Source organism: Salmo salar, chromosome ssa09 (assembly GCF_905237065.1).
Source record: "Salmo salar chromosome ssa09, Ssal_v3.1, whole genome shotgun sequence".
NCBI lineage: Eukaryota > Metazoa > Chordata > Actinopteri > Salmoniformes > Salmonidae > Salmo > Salmo salar.
Window position 1 is genome coordinate 61623400 of NC_059450.1, and position 13053 is coordinate 61636452.

The window sequence follows — 13053 nt, forward strand, 5'->3', positions numbered from 1 at the left end:
TTGAGTGCTGCAGCTGCTTGTCGGAACTATTAAAAGTAAAGCTTTACTGGACGCAATGTTATGCCACACTGGTAAAGCAAGTTGATGCCGTCTGACCGCACCTGTACTTGAATGTACTAAATCCGACGTGCAACATATATAATACGAATTGTAATTCGTAGCATATCAAACGAAATTGGTGATGGACAGCCACAAATCAATACATACCATACTAACTGTAGCATACAATATCATACTAAAAAGAGTGGCTGTCTCGGATTTACATGCATAATAATATGAAATACTCTTGAGGTCAGGTTGCATTCAAAGCCCATGGCGAAGTTGGCTCAAAACAAAAGTCAGGTAATTAAGCACATGTAGTAATTAGTAAGATTCGGTGTTTTCCCGCGCACAAGTGATTGCTTTTCGTAAAAAAAAACGCTTTATCTGCCTTTGCCATAAAAAAATGTATGCAAATTTCAAACATGTATTTTATTGATAAAAGATGTTGTAGGCCATGTTTTTAGACGCACCATACCGCCTTGACAAAATGACAGAGCGGCACAGGTTACTGTTAGATTTGAGAATGGCGCGCCTCCCTCCCCGCTTTCGCCTGATGATGTGACTGGCTTTTGCCCAGTGCACCGCGGCTCAGTATAATAGAATCCGCCCTATGATAAAATTCTAAAGAAACAGTCATTTACTGATATGAAACTGTAGCCCTAGAACACCACGTGTAACGTTATGTAGGCTATGTATTTATGCACGTTTTCTGATTAGCAGTGTCAACCATTTAGGTGTATAAAAAATATATCAATTTGAATCATAAAATAGCAGAATATCAGTAAATAATCATGGAGGTGTCAAAACAAAAAGGTAACTGCCTAACGTTAGTTGTTTTTGCCCTTACCTGATGCAACTAATTGAACAATCCCGTTGTCCGGAGCTGTTGAAAAACTTCCACAACAGGCATACAAACTTGCGCGCCGCGTTGTCCGTCGGTGATGGTGGTGAGTGAAATTTCCCGCAATCACACCCTCAATATCCTTTAAAAAAATGTATGCCAAGCACCCTTCGTTGTTGCAATTTCCTTAGCATAACACGAGACAACGCTATCATGCAGTGGGAAGGTGTGCTGTGCTGCATGTCAAGGTTTCAGGAGGAAAAGACGTTGTCACAAACTCATGTGCTACTGCTAATGTTTCTTCCAATCATCTTCGTCCGCTCAGGAGTATCTATTCCCTTGCCTGCAGCAATTCTGACTCTTCTTGCTCGTCATGCAGATGAGGACGTTTTCTTAATCGTGAGGCTTTTAAGTAATAGTGAGGACAGCGCTCTCCAATTACGGTTGTGTTTTGTCCTGTATGCACTTGTTAGCAGGAGAAATGCGCAGCGCATCCCTCTGCTTCCACTGGGCTGTGCGCATCACTCTTCTCTACGGGTTGCTCCTGATATCTTCCCAAATGTGTCACATGCCAACGCTCATGAAAAAGTTCATGAAGCGTTTGAGTAATAGGAGAAACCAATGGTAAGTATTAAACAGTACCATCACTTCAAAATTAAGTGATAAGTAGTCTATATATGTCCAGTACAAATGCATTTCTTTATGGATGAAATTATTAGTCATTATAAACTGGGTGGTTCGAGCCCTGAATGCTGATTGGCTGACAGCCGTGGTATATCAGACCTTATACCATGTGTATGGCAAAACATGTATTTTTACTGCTCAAATTACTTTGGTAACCAGTTTATAATAGCAATAAGACACCTCGGGGTTGTGGTATATGGCCATATGACGTTGTGTTGTGCCTAAGAACAGCCCTTAGCCGTGATATATTGGCAATATACCACACCCCCTCTGGCCTTATTGCTTAATTATACAACTGGTGGGTCTAATCCTAATTGGTTAAAACCGCATTCCAGCGGGTGTCTATTCCACAAGTTACCACCGGCTAAATGTATTACATAAAAATGCTTCTGTTCCATCTGACTGCGCAATCCACTGTCTCATCAGCCCAGCCAGGCTCTTTATAAACTTGATCTCCACTATAAAAATATGGAACGCTGTTTGGGTCTTTGCGTGTCAAAAAAAGATACACGTCAAATAACACAGTTTAATTGTAGAATCTTGTGTTGGACCGCAACTTCTGGTATTAGCTAGGTAGCCACTTGTTGTTCGCCTATTGAAATTGAACTTCAATTCATGAAAATAAATAGCTAGCCAGCTACTAAACTCTGTTACCCAAAACTGTCGTTATAAGCAGCCAGCTAGCCTCACGAGGCTCGACCGGAACAGGTTATGTGTTGTGAAGCTAACCACAATAAGGAATAGGCACAATATTGGAATTTGCTGTTTGCCTTCAAAATAAAAGTATCTATTTGAAAGTGATGCAGAAGGTTACAATTGGTGGAATCATGCCATATTTAGACTATATAATGTAAAACAATGTTGGAATGTGAAGCAATGAAATGGAGTATCTGTCTACTCGGTGACACCCACAGAACACAACTGTGAAGAGTTTACGCAAATATTAGCGTTGTAGCTCTTGTCGCAGGACTATGACTGTGTGAAATCCCCTCCCCAGTCAGCCTATTGTGTGTATTGACATTCATATTGCACTGTACAGCTTTACCTAAGGATTGGGGATCAATGAAATGGGGTATCAGTCTACTCAATACATTGTTTCTCAATGTCCTCCTCAGAGTTATCAGACTCCGAAAACATCCACACAGTATTGTTTTTCCTCTGGAATAGTGTTCAATACACATAGGTTGACAATAAATGTGGCTCAATTCACAGTTCTTTCAGAGTCTCACAATAAGAGCTATGACGCTAATGTTCTATGGGTGTCACTGAGTAGACTGATACTCCATGTCATTGAGCCACAATCCATAGGTAAGGCTGTACAGTGAAATAAGTATGCCCCTAATTCAATTCTAAAGTCTAACACATCCAGTGTGATTTCAACAGATTTTTGTCAAATTAACAAATTATTGTCTTTTGTTGATTTTAGATAACATTCCAACCTCGTTTAGCATGATCTATTCAATTATGTCATAATTCTACAATTTCTATTCATTGGCATCACTGTCAATCACATACTTTTATTTTGAAGGCTAACCGCAAAGGCCACTATTGTGGCTAATCCTTATTGTGGCTAGCTTCACATAGATGCGTCCGACCTCAATTGATCATTTAAGAACTATTTTATAAATTAGGGTTATTTTAGATGATGACACCTAGCTAGATGGTTAGCTAGTTAACTATAGCTACTAAAACAGATTATGTCGTTTTGCTCTGTTTTGGGGGAAGAACATTGCTTGCATCCATGAGCTAGCTAGCTTTTTATGACCAGCACTGTAGGTGCACGTGACAACTTTACCAGCATCATAGCATACGTTCGATGAATCGTTGTGACATATGAAATATGAGTGATAGTGTAATCAATGTGTAATAACTACGTAAAACATGTATGAACGCGTTAAATTATTATGTGACGCGCAGTCATATTCAGGTCCTGATTGGTCAACAAGCTTATTTGACATGTCAAATAGTGTTATTTGACGTGTATCTTTTTAGACATGCAAAGACCCAAACGGCGTTCCATATAAAAAGCGTCTAGACATTAGCCCACATTTCTTTTAGACTAACATTTAGATTTCAACAGCGGAGATTTGTATAAACCTTGCTGTCTGTCTGTCTCTCCCACGTTGTTTCAATATTCAAATTTGATCTCCAGCTGTCCCATAGTAATGTCAGTGTTGCGAGTCGGGACGAGACAGACAGGCAGGCAGCGTTTCTCAGCCAGTAGAAATCATGAACCAGCTGGCATAATTTTTATGGATATATACAAGAAATATATCAATTGAAAAAAGGTAAAACTTAACGAAGTGCACCTAGTTTGCAGTCTTTCCAGCTTCAGTTTTAAGTGATTATGTTAGCTGTGTTGTTCGCTAGCTCCTCTGAACAAGTGTCCTGACAATTGAGCACATTTTCTATGCCAGGCGAAATCGCGCCTCGTTAGATCATTGTTATGGACGTACCAAATACATTTCACTAGAAAACAGCTTAAACAAATGCAAATGGGAATACTTTGCTGTTATTCTGGCTGCACTTTTTGACGTGACTATAAATTATCCGTAGTTGGCTAGCTAGCAAGCAAGGGATAAGAACGTTGTCAGCCAGTATGGCAATGGAACATTTAGAAAGAACGACTGGGTCGCGTCCATAGATAAAAAAAAAAAGACTGAACGACTGGGTCGCATCACTGGCAACCGAACAGATAGAACAAACGACCAGTCGGCTTGGGTAGCAACCCTAGATTTGTGCAGTGGACTATATCTTGTGGATGAAAAAGTATTTAAAAAAATTATCAAAATAACGTTTTTCATGAAAATATGTAAATAATTACTTGAATATGCTGGTAACCCGTTGTATAAAAGGGATAATGCCTGAGAAGCTGGTGTTTGGAGGATATAAACCATGCCAACAATACCTGTGTCAATATATCCTCCATACATGGCTTCTCAGGCATTATCACTTTACACAAGTCACAGCACTAAATATATTGGCTATACTTATGATAAGTGCATATGTGCGTGTGAGCGCAGGGGCAGACTGGGACAAGAATTCGGCCCTGGCATTTTAGCCACACCAGCCCACATCACTGTGCTTGCTGCCAGCTCAATAAATAAGTTGTTTCATCTAACACGTCCAAGCAGGAATGCATGATTCAAGATATTTTGATGTGCAACCTAATGCAGTGATTGACAATTAGACTATAGTTGCTATTTTACTGTCAAAATAGGACTCGAGAATTTCACATTTTTTTGTTCAATAAAGATCAATTACATACAGCTTTATGTACACTAACTAATATCATAGGTTAATTAATTTGGGGTTCAACACCTGAGGAAGTGGAAACTCAAAGGACAAATAGCTGGATCACTAACTCTAAATATAATAACCAAGACAGGAAGCGGCAGAGGGGAGGACAGCTCATTATAATGCCTGGAATGGAGTAAATGGAATGGTATCAAATGGTTGGAAACTACGTGTTAAATGTGTTTAATTCCATTCCATCCGTTCCAGTCATTACTATGAGCCTTCCTCCCCAATTAAGGTGCCACCAGCCGCCTGTGATGCCCACTGCTAGTAGCCATGTATTCATCCAACAGTAAAGTCCTAAAAAAACTTGAGCAAAATTTGAAATTGTTTTTTTTGCATTGGATAAAAGTAGAGACTCAGAGCTAAACTCAGCAAAAAAAGAAACGTCCTCTCACTGTCAACTGCATTTATTTTCAGCAAACTTAACATGTGTAAATATTTGTATGAACATAACAAGATTACACATCTGAGACATAAACTGAACAAGTTCCACAGACATGTGACTATCAGAAATTGAATAATGTGTCCCTGAACAAAGGGGGGGTCAAAATCAAAAGTAACAGTCAGTATCTGGTGTGGCCACCAGCTCCATTAAGTACTGCAGTGCATCTCCTCCTCATGGACTGCACCAGATTTGCCAGTTCTTGCTGTGAGATGTTACCCCACTCTTCCACCAGGCACCTGCAATTTCCCAGACATTTCTGGGGGGAATGGCCCTAACAGTCACCCTCCAGTCCAACAGGTCCCAGACTTGCTCAATGGGATTGAGATCCGGGCTCTTCGCTGGCCATGGCAGAACACTGACATTCCTGTCTTGTAGGAAATCACGCAAAGAACGAGCAGTATGGCTGGTGGCATTGTCATGCTGGAGGGTCATGTCAGGATGAGCCTTCAGGAAAGGTAGCACAGGGAGGAGGATGTCATCCTTGTAACGCACAGTGTTGAGATTGCCTGCATTGACAACAAGCTCAATCCGATGATGCTGTGACACACCGCCCCAGACCATGACAGACCCTTCTCCTCCAAATCGATCCCGCTCCAGAGTACAGGCCTCGGTGTAATGCTCATTCCTTCCACGATAAATGCGAATCCGACCATCACCCCTGGTGAGGAAAAACCACGACTCGTCAGTGAAGAGCACTTTTTGCCAGTCCTGTCTGGTCCAGCGATGGTGGGTTTGTGCCCATAGGCAACGTTGTTGCCGGTGATGTCTGGTGAGGACCTGCCTTACAACAGCCCTACAAGCCCTCAGTCCAGCCCCTCAGCCTATTGCGGACAGTCTGTGCACTGATGGAGGGATTGTGCTTTCCTGGTGTAACTCGGGCAGTTGTTGTTGCCATCCTGTACCTGTCCCGCAGGTGTAATGTTCGGATGTACCAATCCTGTGCAGGTGTTGTTACACGTGCTATGCCACTGCGAGGATGATCAGCTGTCCGTCCTGTCTCCCTGTAGCGCTGTCTTAGGCGTCTCACAGTACGGACATTGCAATTTATTGCTCTGGCCACATTTGCAGTCCTCATACATCCTCGCAGCATGCCTAAGGCATGTTCACGCAGATGAGCAGGGACCCATCTTTCTTTTGGTGGTTTTCAGAGTCAGTAGAAAGGCCTCTTTAGTGTCCTAAGTTTCATAACTGTGACCTTAATTGTCTACCATCTGTAAGCTGTTTGTGTCTTAATGACCGTTCCACAGGTGCATGTTCATTAATTGTTTATGGTTCATTGAACAAGCATGGGAAACAGTGTTTCCTTTACAAACCCTTTACAATGAAGATCTGTGAAGTTATTTGGATTTTTACGAATTATCTTTGAAAGACAGGGTCCTGAAAAAGGGACGTTTCTTTTTTTGCTGAGTTTATAAAATGGTATATCACACTACAGTTGAGGAACAATGGTAAAGTAATTCTGCTTTGAAAGTTGATAACCCCACTTTTGAGAAAATGGCCCTTGTATGTTTTGGTACACCTTTTGGTACAGCTCTATGTCTACACCCATTCAACATCATTCATACCCTCTTAAGCCTTAGCCCCACCCATCTCTTTAAGGATTCACATGTGAGGCCATGTGCTAAACAGAGTGAGTAAGGTAGTGTACTAAACAACCAAGGATTTCAAGACTAAAGGCTGGTTTACACTACGTCTGTTGACATGTCTGTAGACAGTTGTCGCAGTGACATCATGAACATGCTATTGTCATCCGACATCAAACTTGTCGTTGTTGTTATGAAAAAGTATGAACATAAAAATGACAGGCTGGATGACATCAGCAGCCTGGTGGTCCAAAATAGTATAACTGGTGTATTTTAACATCAATAAATCCATCTGTTTAAAAATGAATTTAGCATATGTCAGTCTAGCAAATCAGGCAACTAAAAGCAACTTTTTAAACAATGTTTTGGTTCATTTCTATCTTGTTAGCTAGCTAGCGTTAAGTTAGCTGGCTAGCCAGTTCAAGTAATGACCATATCATATAGATAACAACGTCTTAACTTTAGCTAAGTTGTATTCATTATTACAGGAAAATAAACTCACAACAAGATCATTATTTGCATGTTAATGGTGAGCTAATTACAGACAATAGCTTACGGTTGTGAGTGTGACAAAGTGAAAGCAGGGCATTCTACCAGAGTATTTTAGAACTTGGATACTGTCTCATTGGCCTAACGTTATATCCTCATTTGACTTTGGTGCAGGTCATGTTTTTCTTCACATTCCCGTCTCTGGTAAAGACACACTATATCAAATAAAATCTAAGTTTATTTGTCACATGCACAGGATACACAAGCTGTAAACGATACAGTGAAATGTTTACTTGTATAGTGGAGTCTTTTGCTTAGACATGTACATTTGAAGTCGGAAGTTTACATACACCTTAGCCAAATACATTTAAACTCAGTTTTTCACAACTCCTGACATTTAATCCTAGTAAAGATTCCCTGTCTTAGGTCACTTAGGATCACCACTTCATTTTAAGAATGTGAAATGTCAGAATAATAGTAGAGAGAATGATTTATTTCAGCTTTTATTTCTTTCATCACATTCCCAGTGGGTCAGAAGTTTACATACACTCAATTAGTATTTGGTAGCATTGCCTTTAAATTGTTTAACTTGGGTCAAATGTTTCAGGTAGCCTTCCACAAGCATCCCACAATAAGTTGGGTGAATTTAAAAAAAATTGTCCACTCCATCTGGCATTTACCAGAATTGCCAGATGGCCCGTGTATGTGTGTATGTGTGTGTGTGTGTGTGTGTGTAGGTGTGTACCCCCTCCCTCTTTACTCATGTAACATTTGGCTTGTCGCTTTGAATTTACTTGAGTCATAAAGACAAACAAATAAAAACGTACGAAACTCAATCTGATGGTCTTCAAATGTTAGCATTTAAAGGATCGACTGGCAGAAGGAGTTTCATTCATTACAATAGCATTGACTAATTCCACTTAAAAAACCTTTAGAGGCAAGAGCTCTGCCAGGTTCTACAAGAAGTGGGGGTTCAACAATACATTGGCACAACATAAATGTAAACTACAGCTGTGGCAGGCCCGGCACACAGTAGGGGGTCCCACCAATACTTCTCTGACTGGGCACTTTTTAAAATCCTCCTTCATGAATTTCCCCCACATTTGAAGTTATCACAGACGACAGCTTCTCTCTACCCATCGAAGCCAACCCCTGCTTTGCCATTATCCTCCCAGCACATCAAAATGTTCCCTTCATGAAATGGCATTATCTGCATGAATGGCAAGTGACCAGCAATCTCAAACTGCCAGAAAAAATTACATATTCTTAGAAAAATGTATGTCCCATACTCCTCCTTTCACAGGCTCCAATGCACAAATGTCTCTCTTCTGCAATATGTTCCTAGTTTAGTTGAAATAGAAAGTGATAGTACAAAAGTTGAACAAAAAGATGAAGGAGCTCAAAGTAGGTCAGTGAGGAGAAGAGAGGAGCAAAATCAATAAGAGCAAACTTGAAAGTAATCTACTACATCACCCCAAACAGTTACCCAAAAGAACCCCAAACGACCTCAAACAACCCAAAACAGGTACCGAAAAGAAGCCCAAACAACCCCTGTAGAAAAGGCTCTCATTTTCTGACACTTTTTAGTTAACTGTCCCTTTAATTTCCCTTTTTCAGTTAACGGTCCCTTTAATTGCAGGCGCCTCTGAGCCATAGAGATGTGTAGAGATCGTTACATATCAGTCCGCAATGGCGCTGCCCGTGTTAGACAGGCTTTTGGGCACTGGAGGTCTCTATACATCTCTACACTCTGAGCGCACCTGCAATCAATATCGCTTGTTAAATACCTGAGTTCCTTTGTTTTTTAGTTCAGTGCCAAACAATCTATGCAGTTACTGAAAACACACAGAAGCGTAATAATAGCAAAATAATAGAGATGCGCATTGACCAGTTACGGAGGAGGTGGCATCGAGGGTTCGACTTCAAACTAGGAAGCTAAATAGAATCCATCGTTTTATATTGTTGGCGGTTTTAGCAACAGCTGTGCTGGACTGTGGTCGACATGGATGAAAGTTCTGATGTAATGGGTGGTGATGATGAAAGTCATGGACCTGGATGGTCTGTGTTAAAGTAAAAGGAGAAAGAAAGACAGCAGTGGCACTTCTAGTGTTGAATGTGAAGAGGGTGAAGGTAGTGAAAAGCAAAAGTAATGGAAAGTTGTAATCGCATTTGATGCGACCACAGGGTCTCATCTACACACTATTCGATTAGCTAATGCCACTAAGAAAGATATAGGTGAAGTCACATTAGCCCGGTTTATTGGTAATGGTAGACTGTTAATATTCTTTGCTGACCATGTTCAGAAAGGGAAGATTATGAAAATGAAACTCTCAAGAGGAAGAAAATCACAAGTCATGTCCCTGGTGCTTCGGTTAAGCTGAGGCGGGTCATTTCTAGGGTTCCACTATCTATGTGCATAGATTATGTAGACGGGGCATAGTGGTAGAAGCCAAAAGGCTGTTCAGTAAGAATGAGGGGCAGAGAAGTGAAATCCTGTCTGTATTATTAATGTTTGAGTAGGTTTTACCTAAGAAAGTACACATGGGTTTCCTGGCTTTCACTGTTAGAGAGTTTGTCCCACCTCCATTAAGGTGCCCAAAAATGGGACATGTAGCAACTCTGTGCAAAGGAAAGAAAAGATTCCAAGTGCCAAGTGTGAAGGGGAACATGATTATGGTGAATGTGGAAACAATGTCAAGGTTAACTGTTTTAATTATGGGGGGGATACAGTCCACCATATGGTGGATGTCAGGCTAGAGGCCCAAAGATATAAAATAACTCAATGTCTTATGCAGCGGCTGCAAGGCAGATTGGTAGAACTATTAGGCAGAATGATGGAGACAGTAGGTTCAGTCCTGGAATAGGTGGACCTACTGTAGGAAATGTTGCTTATGTTGGTCCAGACACAGATATGAGACCTGTTAAGAAATCTTGTTCTCACAATTGTGGACACCTTAATAGTTAATCAGATTGACTTTATAGCCTTCATTGGAAAGGTTATCAACCTGACTGCATTTGTGGAAGAACAACTGCCAAGTTGAAGATCATTGTGGAAGCAGCAAGAGTTTTTAGGAGTAACAGATGTTACTGTCGCCATGATTGTAGATATGTTGACTCCTAATAATACTAATGATGGAATGTATGATGATAATTATAGTCATGTTTTTTTTTATCCTTCAGTGGAATTCCAGAAGCCTTATTGCTAACGGTCAGGAGTTTAAGAAATATGCAATTGATTTCAAATATGATGTGATATGTGTTCAAGAAACATGGCTTAGACCACATCGTGAGGGGTTCCATCCTGCCTGGACATCACACTGGCTTCTAACTATATTGCATCCATGTGTGAATGGAATGTAATTAATGATTCTACTGTTGGAAGTTATAATTTCCCAATTTCGTGTACCATTAACTTTTATGTTACTTTTCCAGATAGGGTACCATTCAGAAGTAGGTGCTTTCATGAAGCAGACTGAGAAGTTTGGTGATCATTGATGGAGAGTTGTCTTTAGAGAGGCCGGTTGATGTATCTGCTGCCTCTGTGACCTCTGATTTTGAGTGCTGTGAATTTATATGTACCAGTGAGCAAAGTGGGTAAGAAAAGGAAGGTGGTTCCTTGGTGGACTGAATACTGCACTGCGGCTAAAAAGCGAGTAGCAGCAGTGTAAAAACAGACTTTAAATAGTCTGGGTGGCCATTTGATTAATCGTTCAGCAGTTTTATGGCTTGGGGGTAGAAGCTGTTAAGGAGCCTCTTGGTCCTAGACCTGGTGCTCTGGTACCGCTTGCCGTGCGGAAGCAGAGAGAACAGTCTATGACTTGGGTGACTGGAGCCTTTGACAATCGTTAGGGCTTACAGAGGAATATGACTCGTGAGAATCTACTTGATTTCCAAAGGAAGAGTGCTTTAGTACATAGGGTCATTAAGTCTGTGAAGAGAAATACATGGAGACAGTTCTACTCTACAATAGGCAGGGGTACTGAGCTGGGGGATGTATGGTCTATGTTGAAGAAGATGACTGGAAGAAGCAAGTCCACTCAAATTCCAGTTTGGGTTGTGGGTCAAAAAATGGCCATAACTGATTAAGAAAAAGCTGACTTGTTGGGGAAGACATTAGATAGGGTAGTGGGGTTACTTTGGATGAAGTATATTAGCAATGCAGGTGTGAGATTTTAAATGCTCATGTTAATGTGTATAAAAAAAGGGATACTGTTGACTCTTATTTTGATGCTGTTTTTACCATACATTAAGTAATAGGCTGTGAATATACAGCCCCAGGTCACGATCAGTTGTGCTATGTCATTTTTAAGCATCTACCTGATGAGGTCATAGATGTTCTCCTGTAATTATTTAATAAGATTTGGAGTGAGGGGGTTATTCCTTGTGGTTGGAAACGTGCAGTAATATTATCTTTTGTAAAGCCTGGTAAGGACCCTTCATGTGCTGATGGTTATAAACTAATAGCACTGACCTCTAACTTGTATAAACTAATTGAAAAGATGATAGTCAACATATTGTCATATTTCCTGGAACAGAGGTTTATTGAGTCAGTGTCAAAAATAATTCTGTGAAGGTAGATCTACTTTGGATGCAGTAGTAAAGGTGAGCAATAAAGTGGCTACGGTCTTTTTTGACATTGAAAAGGCTTATGACACTATGTGGAGAGAAGGCCTACTGATTATGATGGAAATACTTGGTATTGGTGGAAGATTATATAATTGGGTTTTGGCCTTCTTATTTAATCACTCTTTTCGAGTTAAAATTGGATCAATTTTATCTGATGCCTATGGAGTAGACTATGGTATTCCTCAAGGCAGTGCTATCAGTCCTATTTTGTTCAAAATTATGATTAATGATGTGTTTTCGAATGAAGGTAGGGGTATTGAGGCTTCCCTATATAATGATGATGGAGCTATATGGAAGAGGGAAAGGAATGTCTCTCGTGATCAAATCTATTCAACAAGCTATAGTGGATGTTGAAAGATGGTCGATTGACTGAGGTTTTAAATTGTTAGTTGCAAAGTCAAGTATGTTCTTCTTGAAGAAGAAAGTTGCTCATAATATACAGTTGTTTCTGTATGGAGAGTCTATGGGGAGGATTTCTAAATATTAATATTTGGGTCTATGATTGAATTAGCAATATACATAGAAAGATCATGTCATAAATGTTGAAACAAAGTGTAAGAAGGCGGTGGTCTCTGGTTATGAACGGGGTGCTGATAAGACAATCGTTGATGGATATTTATAGAGCTCTGATCAGGACAACACTTGATTACGGGACAGTGGCGAAGACTTTTATTTTTATTTTTTTATTTCACCTTTATTTAACCAGGTAGGCTAGTTGAGAACAAGTTCTCATTTACAACTGCGACCGGGCCAAGATAAAGCAAAGCAGTGTGACACAAACTACAACACAGAGTTACACGTGGAATAAACAAGCGTACAGTCTAACACAATAGAAAAAAAATAAAGTCTATATACACTGTGTGCAAATGACGTGAGGAGGTAAGGCAATAAATAGGCCATAGTAGCGGAGGAATTACAATTTAGCAAATTAACTTGGCTTCAGAGGTTGGACAGAATCCAACATAAAGCTTTAAGGATATGTATTGGTGCATTTAAATCAACATCTGTATGTGCCTTACTAGTGGAGGCAGGTGAGATGCCTT

General features: G+C 40.3%; 1 protein-coding gene across 8 annotated transcripts in view; it reads right to left on the reverse strand.

Moving 5' to 3' along the window:
• Positions 1–1427, reverse strand: part of LOC106611581 (teneurin-3) — a 228084-nt gene extending 226657 nt beyond the window's left edge. For all 8 annotated transcript variants that reach the window (XM_014211945.2, XM_014211947.2, XM_014211944.2 and 5 more), the window contains exon 1: positions 890–1427. The gene's annotated coding sequence lies outside the window, so the exon portion shown is untranslated. The remainder of the gene's footprint in view (positions 1–889) is intronic.
• Between the last annotated feature and the right edge of the window lie 11626 nt (positions 1428–13053).